This window comes from Cydia fagiglandana, chromosome 13 (genome assembly GCF_963556715.1).
Source record: "Cydia fagiglandana chromosome 13, ilCydFagi1.1, whole genome shotgun sequence".
NCBI classification, from domain to species: domain Eukaryota; kingdom Metazoa; phylum Arthropoda; class Insecta; order Lepidoptera; family Tortricidae; genus Cydia; species Cydia fagiglandana.
Window position 1 is genome coordinate 17,446,017 of NC_085944.1, and position 18,599 is coordinate 17,464,615.

At 36.3% G+C, this 18,599-nt stretch overlaps 1 protein-coding gene and 1 long non-coding RNA gene across 3 annotated transcripts in view; one reads left to right on the forward strand and one right to left on the reverse strand.

Moving 5' to 3' along the window:
* LOC134670405 (fibronectin type III domain-containing protein 5) overlaps positions 1–6,767 on the reverse strand; it is a 177,580-nt gene extending 170,813 nt beyond the window's left edge. The window contains exon 1 of one of the 2 annotated variants that reach the window (XM_063528248.1): positions 6,351–6,767. The gene's annotated coding sequence lies outside the window, so the exon portion shown is untranslated. The remainder of the gene's footprint in view (positions 1–6,350) is intronic. The other variant, XM_063528247.1, reaches the window with a different exon arrangement.
* Positions 1–18,045, forward strand: part of LOC134670424 (uncharacterized) — a 363,694-nt gene extending 345,649 nt beyond the window's left edge. Inside the window, exon 2 of the long non-coding RNA XR_010099056.1 lies at positions 17,921–18,045. This is a non-coding gene — a long non-coding RNA (uncharacterized LOC134670424). The remainder of the gene's footprint in view (positions 1–17,920) is intronic.
* Positions 18,046–18,599: the final 554 nt, after the last annotated feature.

Here is an 18,599-nt window from a genome sequence, read left to right on the forward strand (position 1 = left end):
AAGCACGAAACTGTCTTAGATTTTACGCATCTTACTCAATCAACGTATCTTTGAACCAGCTCAACCTATTATCTCAATCTAAATCGAAATTCAGAAAATACATTTTATTGCTTGAAAAGTCACACAAAACATATTGAGAGATCCCATTAAGTTCTGACAGACATTTATTGGTTGTCACGGTGTCACGCCCGATGTTCCGATCACAATAACAGTAGCAATCCCTTGTTAAGGGACCCCATTTATGACTTCTAGCTTTATTCCAAATAAACAAAGGTTATTTGAAATTGAACTTTTTATTATCCAATTTAAATTTAAATTTATTTTAGATTTATGTTTATTCATTAAGGGTGCGAAAGTAAATTAAACACGGTTCGTGTTTTATTTTTGTGACTAATTGCAACTGAATTTTATGTTTAGTTAGTTCTTAAGTAATTATTTGAGTTTTAAGCGGTGGAATTAGAAACGTAGGTCATAAAGTGAACTCCTTTGTAAAAGTAATAAAACTTTAAAGAAGTAATTAAGTCATTTTCATTAAAATAGGGACAATAAATACAAATGCTTTTACACCTATTATATCTCTTCTATCTCTTTTCTCGATTTCTTTTCAAAGTATCATTGTAGACCTACTATCACTACACCTTATAAAACAAAATCCCCCGCCGCGTCTGTCTGTTTGTGTGTTTGTTCGCGATAAACTCAAAAACTACTGAACGGATTTTTATGCGCTTTTCACCTATCAATAGAGGGATTCTTGAGGAAGGCTAAGGGTCGCTAGTAGACCTATAAGTCCATTTTAACAAGCTTTTATGTCTGTCGTAAGAAAAGTACAGTCAGCGATAAAAGCTTGCACCAAAAATGAAATTTTTGCCAAAAACTTATATAGGTAATGTGAATAGGGTTGTAGTTATTCTGAACCAGCCTAAGGTGTCGGTGGTTTCAAGGTTGTCCATTAATTACTAGATAACTGGTATGTCTATTACAAGACTTTTTATAGGGTGACGCTCTAAAATAAATAAACAAATAGGTACTAAAGTTAACATAAACGCCACAACTTACAAACGAAGACGTTTATTTGCCTTCCCGTAGACGGATTAAAAGCCTGTCTGACAGCTGTTTGGATCGCTTAATCCACATTTATCCACGTGATAAAATAACTGTCACTTTTTAACATCATGGGATAGAAAGTGACGGACACCGTTTTATCACGCTGTCACGTAGGTAGATAAAAACGACCATCATGTCCGTACAGTCTACCCGTAGTCTTATCTACTTATAGGCATAGGTACATCTTATAAAACAAAGTCCCCCGCCGCGTCTGTATGTAACTATGTATGTTCGCGATAAACTCAAAAACCGGCCAAATGCGAGTCGGACACGCGCACGAAGGGTTCCGTACCAGTATATTCAGTAATGTCTTGAACATTTACTCGTATTCATGTGATGACAAGCTCGGAGTGTGGTATCAAATGAAAGGACTTTGTGAGTATTATACAAATATATTTTTACATAGGTACTATACAGGGTTACTTTTTTACCAGTACAATAAATCAACATACGTAATCGTTGCCAAAAATAAAAAATACCAGCATTCTTTGTTACTACTATTTGGGAACAAAAAACAAAAATACCAATGCCCGAACTTATCCGCTAAAGTACTAGAAAATGTGAATGCCTTGTACGCATCAATTAGCAAACGCAAGAACTGGCAACTGTTTGTTTACGTCATCGCGTGCGATTTAGCGAGCGGCTTAGTGCAACCAGAAGTTACTAAATTGGTGAAGGATAAATTAATTGATGCGAAATAAAGAAAAAATTTTTTTTATTTGTGCAATGTGATCTATTATCGATACCAATGATGTGGTAAAATTTATTGTACCGGTAATAAAGTAACCCTGTATAATTTTTACTACTTGGTCTTACTAATTATTAGAAAACGTAAGACAAAAAATACCAATCTACTGCGAGTTTGTTAGATATTGCACAACCATTTATTAAATTTCAACAACAATGTAATAAAACCTCATTTCCTCATCGTTTCCGTACTTCCGAGCCGTGACATATTAAATCGGAACTTACCAAACTATGTAAATATTTAATATAATGGCCGTAGTTTAACGTATGGATTCCCGCCCACTTTATCTTTGACGTAGTCTGTAAATAGGTACCTATTTACAGACTACGTCAAAGATAAAGTTTACACAGCCTTATTGCTAAGAAATAGAGTTGAAAATTGCTCACACATTTATATGACGTAGTCGGTACTTCATTTTATTTAAAAATCTACCCGGCCTACTTCTGCTTATAAATTGTATAATACGCTAAACGTAAACGGTCAATATCGTCAACGGTAATAGTAACGGAAGAAATAACTCTCCAGTTTTTGTATGACTGAGGATAAACATCCAAACATTTACACACCCAAACATACATACTTACACATTCATAATGGCAGGATTATACAGGGTGGCATTAAAATAACTGCATTCCCCTTGCCAAGGAGGTTTTGGGATTTTGCTGAGCAATTTTTACTATGGGTCCATTTTCTATGGGAGGGTAATTTTTGCTCAGTATAATCCCAAAACTTTTTAATAACAACAGTTATTTTTTAGTCACCGTGTATATTTTAAACACTCACATAGTTAATACTTATTCACTCTACAAGTGCATAAAAACGTGTATCTATTTTTGTTATAAAATATAACAGATGCGCTGACTGCCTCATATCCATTAACAAACATACAACATCAAATACGTCATTGCCGAATGCCGTAAGATAGTAAAACGTGATGAAAGTTATATATATCAAGTATTTAAGTTTATATTTGAGTTAAGATTGAGTTCAGAAATATCGTAGACGCAATGATTGCTTCAATCCTATAAACATAAACTAACTATGCAGGGTTAGCCAAATGGGATAGTGTTTAGAGAAAACAGGAACAATAAGATAGCTCTTGTTCGTAAAATAGATACCTTAGGTATTTTAAACAACAAAAAATATTTTGTATATTATAATCTGCTGCCACTACGAAAAGGTTGAAGAAATTTTGCAGTTCACACAGTCCACTGTTCATAGAAACTAATTTCCTAAAAAAATATGACTGTTTAAGATGATATTATTGGATAGCTATAAAATGACTACTGATTTTTACACATTGTACCTGGACTTATTCCCGACTAATAATTAGAATATGCGGATTTTTCCAAAATCAGTGAACACAATTTTTACTATGCCTAATTAAGCCTTGAGCTCCTAAAAATAGTTCCTAATTTTCCTTCTCTGTTTCAATTGGATGAAACACCCTGTATAAATATATACCTGCACAAACGTTTACCAAGACAATGGCGTAATACGCGTTTAAAATATCTCGGCAATAAATAATTTAGCGAGAGCATTGAGGTAGGTATTAACAAGGAGGCCAATTCTATTGTAAGAATTTGATATGGATTTCATATTTTGATACGACCTCGAGTTCACGCACCAATCACCGCTACGCTTTCTCTGATTGGTGCTTACAAAATGCAATCAGGGGCTCTAGTCAAAATGACAAACGTTGATAAAAATATCGGCCAAGTGTGAGTACTTTTTACAAGCTTTTATTTACTTTCACCTGACTGTTGTCTGTCTGTAATCAAATCTTGCAAGTTAAATTTGATCCATTTCCCGGTGTCCGATTGAGTTGAAATTTTGCATACATACGTAAGTCGGGTGACAATGCAATATTATGGTGTCATCGAGCTGATCTGATGATGGAGAACGGATAGGAACTCTGTGATAAAACAACGAAACCTAATTGTGTTTGGGGTTTTTAAAATTGTCTTGATGAGTATTAGTTGCCTGTGGAAAGAAAAGTACAGTCCGCGATAAAAGCTTGTAACAAAAATGAAATTTTTGCCAAAAACTTAAACTAAACGAAAACCATTTCCAATTGAAAAATTAGAATTGGCCTCGTGTAAGAGTTATTGGCTCCCGATTGGGAATATTATTGGCTTACCAATTACATGAGAACATTTTGATTTATCAGCTTTCTTTGTTTATCTCTGATGGTTTTTTTTTTAAGTTTTGATGGAAAGTAAGAAAGATTTAAGTAAGTAAGTATCTAGGTATAAAGTTTTTTGTGATGTCCCACGGATAAAGGTACCTTATGGCGCTTGGCGCGTACGCTATTATTAACGCCGCTCCAATATTATTGCGGCGCTATGCGACGTAAGCGCCAGCCGCCATAAGGTACCTTTTTCCGTGGAACGTCACATTTTAAATAAAATATTCCTACTAACACCTGCAGATATTAGTAGGAATTATTACCTTAGGTATTATTGATAGGTACGGTCAGCCAAGAAAGTGGTCTACCACTTTTCGACTCTATCAATCAGATAATAGAGTCGAAAAGTGTTAGACCACTTTCTTGGCTGATTGCACGATGGAAGTGAAACGAATTATTCTTCTTTTTTATAGTATTATGATTAAATAAATATAAAAATAACGAATATCTAATTTTTTAACAGAATTTTCAAAAATCAATAAAATAATGCTTTTTTACTATGCGAGTATTTACTAAAACGAGTAAGACCCATTTTAGTAAATAATAATGAGTAGAAATCGTGAATGTTTAAATCAATATTTACCTTTAAATAGTACTTCAATTATAGTCTGTATCTTTAGGTATTTAAAAAAGAGTAAACAAAGTCTACCCTCAAATGGCTCCTTAAGGCAGTTGAGGGTAGATGGAAACATTACATGATCAAAATAATGGGTCAAACAGAAAACTGTGTTACGTCTTTCCTGTAGACATACACAATAGTTAAGGGCTATAAAGGTTAATTTTCTTATTTAACCCTTATCCACGTGAAAAGGTCCTCCTTTTATTTAGAGAACTATGATAAAATCATTACTTACATGCCCACAAGCTGTTAACTATTGCCCACAGGAGAGAAACCTAGTATCTTCGCGCGAAATGTACATTTTTCTTGTGTATGTCTACAGGAAAGACGTAACACGGTTTGCTGTTTGACCCTAAAGTATGTTAAAGTCAAGTCGTTCAGTGTCTGAAGCAGGTGGTTTTGTATTTGGTTGATTATCCAATAAATGTTATAACTCCCCGAAAATTTACAAATTTTTTGTTTACTTACTTTTATTTAAATACCTAAAGATTAAAGATACATATAGCTTCACTAACGAGACTGACGGTTGCTAATACCTTCGATTTATGTCTCGTAATCTTCAATTACGCGGAACTAATATGGTATTGATATTATATTCCGTATTAACCCTTTGTGCGGATCTCAGCAACCCTAGATTGTGACAGAATAAGGAACAGAAGGCCTACCGCGAACCACGTTCGATGTGTTGCCTCTCTGTCGAACTTGTATTCGTAGGTAAGTGTGACAGGGAGGTAACACGTCGAACGTGGTTCGCGGTAGGCCCTTAGTATTTCTACTGTTCTATTTTTCATCACACTCACTAGGAGATGCGGTGCATAAATCCTAAATTTCATGTAATGTAAGTATGAGCCTAGCACACGTTTTATTTCCCTTTTTTTCTTGATAAATGTGATGAAAAGCATTGTGTGTGCCACGGGCGGTACAGGAAATATGAACTCGTGTTGATTAAGCCCTCGCCTTGGGCTTCGGTCTTCAATTCACACTCGTTCGTGAATTCTTGTTTACCGCCCTTAATACACAATATGCTAGGTACGTGAAATTCAAAGATCTTCTGGATATAGGTTTTGTATTTATTCTAATTTAATTATGAAAGCTTCAAATTTTAAATACGTAATATCCATGTTATCGATGGTTATTAGTACAACACGCTGTCATATTCTTATTCTTGACATTTCGAGTCGGAAAACCATTTTCTGATAGTAAAACATCTTATATTGTTTTCACTTTAAAAAAAAAAAAAACCTTTATGTTTTATCTGTCGTGGCATCACCGAATGGGCCCTACGGAACACCAGCGCTGGCTTAATGAATAAGCTTATGCTGAGATGGGTCCATTTCGTGATGCGCACCTAATAATCTTATTATTTCTCTGTTCTTGTTGTCTGTACATGTTTGTACATGTTTTATATCTATCACGAATAAAAGTTTTTTATCTTAAAATAAGTTAGTTGCTTACAGTGTAAAAAATAATTATGATTTATCGATTTACGTAGGCAGCTACATAATAAATAGATAGGTAACAGTGAAGATCGTTAAGTACTAAATAAATAGACTTCAAATGTAGGTAATAAGTAACTCCTGCTAATGTAGGTAAAAACGACAGGTTTCCGAAAATCGTTAACCCCTCATTACAATTAATGGCTCCACCTGTAAAGTTCACAAACACAGCCAAGCCGTTTAAAACTAACTCACCTTTCCACAGACTAAATACCAGGTTGCTCACCCACAAGTACACACTCGCGAACACTTCAAAAAACTTACTTAACACACCGAATCGACAGGCGAACGACGCACGCTCACACACATCAGTAGCCCATAAGTTTCCACTACACAATCACAAGTTAATTAAAGTATAATTTTTAAGTATAATAGATTTTCGTGTGGAAATAGGCTGTAACCTTAAGAATATCGGTCGGGGTTTTAATTATTCACGACGCGGCGACGGGAGGGCGACACGCGTGCTCGCCACGACACACAGCGAGAGACTGAAATTGCCTGAACAAGTGAGGCAGTCTACTTGTCTCGTCGACGCAATTGCCTGAACACTCTTCAACGTTATTGCGACTGGTTAAGGTCTAAAATTGGTCAGTTATACGATGTTAGTACACGATTCAGGTAATCGTAAGTAAAGTGATGAAACAATAGTCTTGAGCTTTAGTTTACAGAAAGCTTTTACTACGAGTACCTTGATTTTCTCATGTAAAGCTACATTATGTGGAAAATAGATTTCTCCAGCTATCTACAGCGAGTACAGTTAGCATCACAAATAGTGGATCAGACTACACGTCAAAAGTACCTGCCATTCTCTAATATCTTACCAAAAAGTGATATGTCTGTATGTGTAGAAACATTATATTGTAACAGATATTCTTGAACGCAAACTGTAGATATATAGTATTTATTTGGAAAGAATTCCAGATTGGCAAACACTTTTGGTGCATTGTTTTATCCACAATCGATAGTAGTGCCCTCTACTAGGACTTTTATCTGCTACATTAAGGATACAAATTAGTACCTAATTAATTACAACTAATGGTAACATTCCATTTCTAACCGCAGCTGCACTACCGGTACTGAACGCGTCGCTGTCATTGTCAATTTCCATAGTAAAATGAACAGTATTGCAGCTGTCGTTGGAAATGGACTGTCACCGTAACAGTGACATTCCATTTCCAACTGCAGCTGCAATACTGTTCATTTTCTATGGAAATTGACAATGACAGCGACGCGTTTCCATAGTAAAATGAACAGTATTGCAGCTGTCGTTGGAAATGGACTGTCACCGTAATAGTAAAATGTCAAGTAACTATAAATGACAAATAACATTACGATACCTTTTGACTAAATTGATTTCCAGTTGAACCTCAAAATGACGAAGTCGCCTCTAGAATATTTTTTGTCTTTTGCGCATTTATTTTGTTTAAAGTGTATTTATTTTGTTTTGATGAAGTGTCCAATCAATGACGAATTAGCCTCAGAACGCGTTTAACCATTCTTTAATCGATACCCGGCAATCCATCGTTGCTATTTGTAAAGGCCAGCTATCACTTTTTACTAAAAGCAACTGTTCTACTGAACAACGCCATGGCCATGTCATGGCATGCCATGACGAGCTACGAGCACACTTAAGACGTTCGCGAAAACATTTTAAATTTTATATCAATAGAAAATTGAGTATTTTTGATCATTGAATAATTTTACGGTTTAGACTCAATTGTTTTTAGTCACTCGCGCGACACGTTTCACACATTGTTGTTGTTGTGGTCGCGCGAGTGACAAAAAACAAGTGAATCTAAACCGTAAAATTATTCAATGTTAGTATGTCTCACAACAGTTTAAATTCGATTTTTGATCATCATTATGTTTACTTATTTAAGATTTAAATATGTACTTACCTACTTAAGCAAAGGACGATTTCTTAATTAGTAGATGTGCCTATTATTTGGCATTACTAAATCTTTTTGGTAGCTACTTAAATTCAATATTTCAGTGCAATATAGTAGTAAAAGATTCTTTCTAAAGAAGAACAACGGGCTCGCAGACAATAAAATGGAAACAATGGATTACTTTTTGCTCAAGAATTCAAAACTAGCAGCGCCTTACTTTCGACAAAATGTTAATCTGAAAATAGGACAAGCTTTGAAATGGAGAAATGAGCGAGATTCCTCGTTACTTTGGTAGCTTTTGACACCATATTCTGAGCAGTATACAGGGCCAGACAGCCTGGAAAAGCTCATATTACTGGCCACATGGCAAGGAAGCGTAGGGACGTATGGCCACGCGTTGGGCGGACAGAATAACGTCAGAGACAAACGCCATATTCAAAATAATACAAATGCAAAATTATTTATTTGCATGTGATTTACACACATAGCTTTAGATTTAGCACATACACAACAATAAACATACAAGAATTACACATAAACACACCGTATACACATTAAAATTGACAAATAGATATACAGTGATAGCCAAACTCTTAATTTTTGCTATCACTGTATCACACTTGTAGGGGAATGTAGTCCCTCACAGGGGAGCATTATGGGACAGTCTGGTTTTTCCGCTATCATTCTCAAGATGGTGTTGGGACTGTCCCGTACCCGCAGCCAGGCAGCATGCTCTGAGCCCAGGACAGAGCGACCTGGAAAGCACCGGTGAAGAGTGTCCACATTCGTCACGATCCTCAGCCATAAGGATACGACAAGGAAGAAGAAGACACCATATTAAAGTCTGGGGTATAGAGCATGTATGTTTGCCATATGGAAAGAACTACCTTGAACCAACTCGATATAAAAATAAATTCGGTAAAACCCTTGGAATCCAACGTCACCATTCGATTCAAGATTTGCCGTTTTACGTCACAACCAAACTCAAAAATGGAAAGCCTACGTCAACTGAAGCCTTCGTCGAAGGGCTGAAATATTCAATTTTTATTTACGCTTCACCTAACGTGTTCGTTGACATAGACACGTCCTCGTCCCATTTACACCGATGTAATGTGAAATGCTACAAACATTTAACTTGTGTACCGAACTTAGGTTGTTTAGGAGCCAAGAATGTATGTTCGCTGTGCGTTACTGAACGCCAAGTGAGCGCATGGGTGATTAATTTTGCATGGTGTTTAGCTGGCTTCTACCTTCGTTGTAGGTATAACCTAAATGAATGGGTCGGCAGTTTCGTATGAGCAAATTGAAATGTAAGGTTGTTGCCTGAAATGTAAAAGACTAATATAGCTGTAAGTACATTAATGATTACCGTTAGGTTAGCGTATGGGTTGGGTTTGAAATTGTGATATTAAAAAATTAAAATCATTTGCACCGGACTGTCGCTCACCGTCGTTAAAGATTGTAGTTTCATAGTTTGATTGTGTTGACGATGACGTTGACAAGACCGTGAAAACACTGTTTATATAATTTACAAACGTAGACGTTTTGTAGACATGAAGTAATGTAGACACGCCAATCAGTCACATGCTTAGAGCATTTAATAACTGGAGACGCCTTAGCTGTCATTTTCTGTACAAAACACCCTGCCGATTTTTGCGTGCCACTCACGTCAAATTATGACTATTGGAACACAAATAGCCATGTCAGATAAACTTCAGTCCATACAAAAGTTTACATAATGTGCAAGGTTTTCGGCAGAGGGGTAAGCTCTTAAAAGCAACTCCGGTTATTAAATGCTCTAAGAGAAATGTAGACACGCCAATCAGTCACATGACTTAAAAAACCGCAGCTGTACACGCATCTAGAAAAGAATAAAGTTTACGCAAGTCACTCAATAAAGCTATGTTTACACGGGCGTCGGTCTGTTTGCGATAATGTACAATTTACTGCTGCAACGGGATCCATGTTTATTTTGCGCAGCGTTTTGTTGATTGAGGAAGACGGATTTCATAGTATTTGCGATACGGTGTTTGAAAACACTGATTGTGGATGCAACTGTGAAATTCGAAGAAAGTTTTATTTAGGATGATTTACTTGTAAACTGAAATATTACATATACAAAAAACAAATACAAAATCCTTTATTTCTTTTAAATACACGTGGCCATGGTTTAGGGGATGGAGCCGCCCGGTAAGCAAAGAATTGCCTGTGTTGGGAGGCACCGCTCTTCCCTACGTTAACAACAAACTTTTTATCTAAACATAAATACCTAAAATATAATTTCTAAAACTAAAATAACAACAATGACCATTTTTAGCTTACACGTTAGACGCTTATAATTAGGTGTTAAATTTTAACAGATTTATTTTATTGTAAGTAGCTTAAATATAATAATAAATGTAAATGCATGAAAAACGCTCGCGCGTGTGCGTGTGCGTGTGTGTGTGTGTGTGTGTGTGTGTGTGTGTGTATGTCATATACCTTGTAAAGAAAAGTAACCAAGCCCTCCAGTAACAGAGGTTGGATTCGAGTTGGCGTCTTAAGCTCAAGCATCACTCTGAGGTGTTGCCAACTCGGATTTTGAAAAAATGATAGACTAATGTCTAGATTATGCCAAAATTATGCCAAAGTTTTTTGAAACATGCTAAGAAAATGCCAAAATGTCACATGAAATTAGACACTTTAAAACACACACATTTTTAAAATTTGCCGCCTTTTTCTACTGACAAGATCTGCTTGACCAACTTTATATACCTAGTCCGTCGACGTCCATCCGTCCACAAAAGTCAAAATTCATATGAAAATATGAACGCGCATATATTTGCTGCCAAGTTGGTGTAAACTTGGCTTAGACTAAATTATGCTAAAAAATATGCCAGATGCTAAATGGAAAATTTTGGTGCCAAAGCCAGTGAAAATATGCCAGATCTGGCATAATTTATGCCAAGTTGGCAACACTGTCACTCACGACCGGGCTGTGTGCGGGCCAGAGCTTCCGGCGTATTGCTTTCTATGTTTTCAAAAAAAAAACCCTCCAAGACTATCCATACAAGTAGGTAAATTAATCCTCCTGCCCCTATGAGAATTTTCGTGTCACTTGCGGACAGCGATCAATTTACAATTTAATGTAATTGCAGTATTCTTCCTAGTCGAATCCTCATGTCTGAGGGTCGTGACCACCATAAGTCGCTCTGTGCTGTAGTGCTCTCCATCCTGGCCGATTCATTGCCTTCCTTAAGGAACCCTGGAACCCCTCGCGCGTAACCTCTTGAATGGCGTTGAACCAGCGTGTGGGTATCCCTGTTTTCGATGGCCTTCAACAGGCCTTTTCCAGGCTATCAGGTTCACGCCGGGCCAATTGCAGTATAAATCGGGGGGCACGGCAGTGCCCCCGCCAAGTCGAGCGCGAAGCAAACACTGCCGTACCATCCTTTACTGGAACCATTTCGCCGCATTTTCAGGACCCTATTTGAGAACCTCTGGATAAGACCAGAACGCAGAAATTTTGGTCATCCAGTAAGCTATAATCACATACTTAAAATCCAAAATTTCAAGTTTGTAGGTCATTTACTTCCGAAGTTAAGCGAAAGCAAAGTTTCGCATTTGGGGCATTTCACGCCAAGCGGGCAGCGAAAAAAGTGTCAGGTCATAGAATTTGCTGAAATTTGGAATAATTATACTACTCGATATTCTAAAAATACGCATTCTTTTATTTTTTTTTTATTTGGCACCGTTTCCGGTTTGGAGGCATTTAAAAAATGGACGAAAATTGAGGAGAGCATTTTACAAAAGCTGATGCAGCTATTATTTAATAAACTGAAAAATAAGTTTAATATTGGTTTGTATACAATTTTAATTGCTTTATCTTGCAGTTATAACAATTTTGATATTTTTTAATTTTTTCATACAAAAAACCGGAAATGAAAATTTTAAGTCAAATTTATATAAAGTTCGGTATTTTTGAAATTTTTTATTTTTGCCTCAAAATGTAGCTTATAGTCCATCAAAAATACATGGAAAGTTTGAGAGTGGGATCTGCATTAGTTTCGGAGATACATGAACTAAAGTGCAAACGTGCCGGTCTGAGCGTCGTACTGGCGATTCCTTAGTTACCCAGTCAAATAAAGGTTTTGACCCTGGAATGACAAATAATAAGCTGGAAACTCGTATAACTACACCTTCGTTTCGGCGGTCTTTAAATTACGATAAAAGTCATAGAAAACCTCGTGTTCGCACCGGAGTTTATTCAAGGTCAAAGGTCACAAAAATTGCTTTATCACGAATATCAAGGTTTCTATAGCTCCAATTATGTTTTTATATAAATGAAAATTGTAGAGCATACAATTTGTGACAAGTCATATTTCGGGCATTTTTTCAGATCCTCAACCGTTTTGTAGGAATTGTCGGATATAGACGGCATAGAACGCGTAGCGGTCAGCCATACGCTCCGTAATGCAAGTTTACCGTGAATTCCGGTGAATAACAACTTCTATGAAGTTATTTATTTCATAAGATGCTATTTACGGATCATACGCTGATTTTAGAACAAAAGTTGTCTCTTCTGTGGACAATAGTTAACAGCTTTTGTGCATTTATGCATTCATTTTATGAAATAGGCTAATATGTAAAAGAAGTACCCCTTCATTAGGATTAATTAGAAAATTAGGGTTTGTTGCCTCTAGTGTCCACAGAAAAGAGGTAAAGTTGAAGTACAAATAATACAAGTTAACATTTCCACAATATTTTATTTAACTGGCGATGGAAATATGTATCTTTTCGATCTGTCTTCAACATTTGCAAACGTTGACTATTTGTTGGTTTTACATTGAGTTAAAATTTGGCATATTTATGAAAAACCAATGACAATGCAATATTTTAATGACATTACTACATAAGTTAAAATAAAGTCGCTTCCCGTTGTTTGTCCCTGTGTATTTTAAATAGACAGAGTGATTCAAGAGGACGGTTTATGTATAATTTTATTAACCCGTGCGAAGCTGGTCGTTTTTAATGTATAAATAAGAATATATAATGACATCAGCCCATCATCATGGCCATAAAATATATTCGCAGAATTGAGCAGATAACTGAAAAAAAGTACAGTCCGCGATAAAAGCTTCATCAAAATCAAATCAAATCACACAAGCTGTTAACTATTGTCCACAGGAGAGACAACTTTTGTTCTTAAATCAGCGTATGATCCGTAAATAGCATCTTATGAAATAAATAACTTTATAGAAGTTATTATTAACCGGAATTCACGGTGAACTTGCATTACGGAGCGTATGGCTGACCGCTACGCGTTTTGCGCCGTCTATATCCGAATTATCCGACAATTCCTACAAAACGGTTGAGGATCGGGAAAAATTGTATGCTCTACAATCTTCATTTATATGTAAACATCGTTGGAGGTATAGAAACCTTGATATTCGTGATAAAGCAATTTTTGTGACCTTTGACCTTGAATAAACTCCGGCGCGAACACGAGGTTTTCTATGACTTTTATCGTAACTTAAAGACCGCCGAAACGAAGGTGTGGTTATACGAGTTTCCAGCTTATTATTTGTCATTCCAGGGACAAAACCTTTATTTGACTGGGTAACTAAGGAATCGCCAGTACGACGCTCAGACCGGCACGTTTGCACTTTAGTTCATGTATCTCCGAAACTAATGCAGATCCCACTCTCAAACTTTCCATGTATTTTTGATGGACTATAAGCTACATTTTGAGGCAAAAATAAAAAATTTCAAAAATACCGAACTTTATATAAATTTGACTTGAAATTTTCATTTCCGGTTTTTTGTATGAAAAAATTAAAAAATATCAAAATTGTTATAACTGCAAGATAAAGCAATTAAAATTGTATACAAACCAATATTAAACTTATTTTTCAGTTTATTAAATAATAGCTGCATCAGCTTTTGTAAAATGCTCTCCTCAATTTTCGTCCATTTTTTAAATGCTTCCAAACCGGAAACGGTGCCAAATAAAAAAAAAATAAAAGAATGCGTATTTTTAGAATATCGAGTAGTATAATTATTCCAAATTTCAGCAAATTCTATGACCTGACACTTTTTTCGCTGCCCGCTTGGCGTGAAATGCCCCATTTATGAAACTCACTCATGATCATCAGAATAGAACTAGTACTTCCCATAAACTCAGAGAGCTGAAATTTGGTACAGAGTTAGGGTTTAATGGCCACATAAAGGGAAAACCTAAAAATATTGCAATATCAGTCACGTTTTAAAGATCTAAGAACTGCATAAGTAAGTTTGTAATCCCATATAAATATATGATATTACAAAGTTACTGTTGCAGTTCCTACAAATAGTAGGTAAAGTAAAGGTACACTACGATGTACGATGTGAGTATGAAAGAAGATATGTTTAGTTATGATATGTGTATACATAGTATGGGTATGAGTACCCGAAAAGAAGGACTGCCTACAAAAAGAGATGAGATCCCATCAAAAACATTACATGTAAAAAGGTGCAAGTCTCGCAACGCTTTTACTACAAAAAAGTTTTGAGATGTAATGTGAAACCAAGTCGATTATTTTAATCAGTGCCAGGGGGTGTTAAAACCGTATCAATAAGATATCTTTAATTTGTAATACGTATGTAATGACTTGGCCATCGCACGGCTGCATAATGACAAAAGGATCATCGTCACCTATTAAAAATAATTCTAATTGAACATAACGCTAGCGCTAATTGCAGTTTGAGCATTACACATATTTACGAGTACGGTACGAGTAAAGCATTATGTGCGATTGCCAAGTCATTATATGATGATTAGTGACGGATTACTGATTATTATTTAATTATTAGATTTAATGAATGGGCAATACGAAAAACTGTTGCTACTGTACAAGAATCAGAACCGGAAAAAAAGAAAAGAAAGATTTGTAATAATAAAAAAACTACTCCTAAAAAGAAAAAAATGTGTTAAATAAGAAAATCTAATCAAATAAATCAATATGCCCACGTTTCTACAAAAAGAAGTGAAATCCCACCAAAAACATTCTGTAAAAAACTAGCCAAGTCTCGATGGAGCTGCTTGTTTATCTCTAAAAAGTAATGAAATCTAGACAAAGTCGTGCCAAGTCTAAGGTTCCTTACTGCGATTTCTTTATTATTATAGTTAATGTTGTGTGACTTGGCCGTTGAAGGGTACACAAGGGTACAAAACCAGGTGCTCCATGACACCATTGCACCAATCTGTCGCCAGAACCGCTACCCATTGACGATGGAAAATTGCCACTTGGAAAACGTTGATTCAATAACCAGTCAATTGTAGGCTTGATAAAGCTGCGTATTTCAATAATACTTATGTATGGGCGAGCCTGAAACAAACACTTCTTTTTGGTGCAATGGCAGATTGGTGCAATGGTGTCATGGAGCACCTGGTTTTGTACCCTTGTGTACCCTTCTACGGCCAAGTCACACAACATTAACTATAATAATAAAGAAATCGCAGTAAGGAACCTTAGACTTGGCACGACTTTGTCTAGATTTCATTACTTTTTAGAGATAAACAAGCAGCTCCATCGAGACTTGGCTAGTTTTTTACAGAATGTTTTTGGTGGGATTACACTGTCTCATTAATGTTGCAGGCGGGTCAGCAGAACACCGACCCCCATTTGTTACAACAGCAACACTCCTTTACTTATTAAGTAATACTCGTAGCTATTAATCTTGATGCAAGTCTATTCATTCACTTTTCATTTCTTATGCTCTGAAAGTGGGTCATTCTATATCTAGAAAGCGGGTTGAAAGTGATTTCGGCTCTGGGGAGTTATTTCATTTCACGGTAGGTACATTTATTTTTAACAATTAGCAATGAGTATTCTTCGTTGGCTCGTTGGGTGGATGACATCGGGTCACGGGTCATTTCTGGATGAGATTAGTTAGCTGAGGACCGGGACAAGTGGCGTACTAGAAGAGAGGCCTATGCTCAGCAGTGGGCGGGAAAGGGCTGATAATATGTTGATTCTTCTCCAAAAATGAACTATTGGTTTACTCCGTTCGAGCACCAAAATACGAAACAAAATAATCAAGGATCCACCGCCGTCTTGGTTATATTATATATATTATAATACACCTTATTCCTGTTTCAGACCACCATCAAAAGGGTACGGATGCCAATAATTTACTATTACCCAATCGATACCATTTATTCCCATTCTATCTTCGAATTAAACCTACCTACTGTAATTAGCCGCTACCAAGAAAAACCCAATACATTGGGTCAAGGCAATACTACCACCGTCGACATTGTTAACTGACCTTTTGTAACCTTTATTACAAGGATATAAGAGCTATTTATGGCTAAGAATGGGTTTCCTGTGATATCGGGTTTCATAATAAATTCCATTATTTCCTCCCACGTTTGTTTTGTCGGTTTTGGAAGCGGTGTTCTCATTGAAAAGGAATTTTTAATACAGTTGCTCAAAAAGTGCTACTTTACGTAGCTGTTTAGCGTGCGGAAAGTTGGTTATCTCGAACTAGTGCTTTTTACTTTTCCAATTTTTTTAAATTTATACTTGTTCCAATTCACGACTACTTATTGATGAGTGTTAATATTAGTTTCCTTTAAACGTCGTAATCAGCATAAAAACCTACTGTTAATGTAAGAATACGAAAAATATTACATATTTCATATTTAATTACTTACCTCTTCATCATTATAACACGTTTATTTTTTAATATTCAATATTGAAAATTCCGTTCTTAATAAGTTGACTGAATGGAACGGAATAGCTGCCAAACGCCCATAGATATAATATACTTAAAGACGACGTCTAACCGAGCTGTCACTGTTACCACTTTTGTTTAGTGTACGATTAACAATGTTTTTCTTATTTTTTCGCAACTGTATTAAAAAACGTCGTTCGATACACGTGCGGAAATGTCATTCTTCACTCGTCCCGAGTCTTGCCACTCGCCAGCGGCTCGTGGCAAGATATCTCGGTACTCGTGAAGTAATGACATACCTTCCGCACTAGCATCGAAATGTACTATTACAGTACATATGGTCCTATTTTCCCGCACTAGTGCGTAAAATAGCACTTTTCGTGCGTATATCAAAAGTTTAAAGGGCCATAAATATATCCTGTAAAACGTTGTATGATAGGTACACGTGCGAATAGGTAATTCGCAACTCGTGTCGATTTAAAACACTCCCTTCGGTCGTTCCTCTTTTCCGCACTTGTATCGTATATAACTATAGTTTAATTTGAGTAAAACATCTGTAAGCTGAAGCAAGGAATTTGATACCGTATTTGACACGATACTCGATAAAGTAATGAAAGTTGCCTACCATTTTTTCTAATACCAGAGAGTATATCTGTCGGCGGCCGATCGTAAGATCAGGCATATCGTGAAATTCCTATCGTGAAACGTGAAAATCTTTGACTCGTTCCCTAAGTCGACGGAGCCCCGCTACGCGGGGCTCCTATTTCTGGGCAGTTTTCCCTTCGGGCATCTGAAGCAACCTAACGAACCTATCCTTCGGGATCTTTGGGATATGACCGTCCAGGAAATGTCAGGATTTTTAAGGTGATGTTTGTTTGTGATGTCCATTTTTAGGGTTCCGTAGCCAAATGGCAAAAAACGGAACCCTTATAGATTCGTCATGTCTGTCTGTCTGTCTGTCTGTCTGTCTGTCCGTCCGTATGTCACAGCCACTTTGTTCCGAAACTATAAGCACTATACTGTTGAAACTTGGTAAGTAGATGTATTCTGTGAACCGCATTAAGATTTCATACAAAAATAGAAAAAAAACAATAAATTTTTAGGGTTCCCCATACATAGAACTGAAACTCAAAATTTTTTTTTTCATCAAACCCATACGTGTGGGGTATCTATGGATAGGTCTTCAAAAATGATATTGAGGTTTCTAATATTATTTTCTTCTAAACTGAATAGTTTGCGCGAGAGACACTTCCAAAGTTGTAAAATGTGTGTCCCCCCCCCCCCTGTAACTTCTAAAATAAGAGTATGATAAAACTAAAAAAAATATATGATGTACATTACCATGCAAACTTCCACCGAAAATTGGTTTGAACAAGATTTGGTAAGTAGTTTTTTTTTAATACGTCATAAACCGTAAACAGCAATTTTATTGTGTTACTTGCTGTTACGGAACCCTTCATGGGCGAGTCCGACTCGCACTTGGCCGCTTTTTTTTCTAATGGCAACCCCATACTTAGAAAAATAATACACATGGATAAAAGTAAAAATGTTTTATTTAGGTACATTGAGAGGTCCCACGGCTACTGTTCATTGGTTATGCGCGACTGAAAAAAATAAATAAAAACAATTAAAATATCGGGTCACTAGTTTATACGCTAATCTGGAATAGGTACTCAAAATTAGAATAGGTACACACTTCTAAAATCATTCTATTTGCTTTGCCTTAAGGATGACCAACGCTAGAACGATCTGGGTTCGGGCCGTGGCGTTTCGTCACATTTCGTTTTCTATAGAAAGCATCACGGGATCACCGATGACCCGTCATAGAAAACGAATTGTCGGACGCATTGGCTCAGAC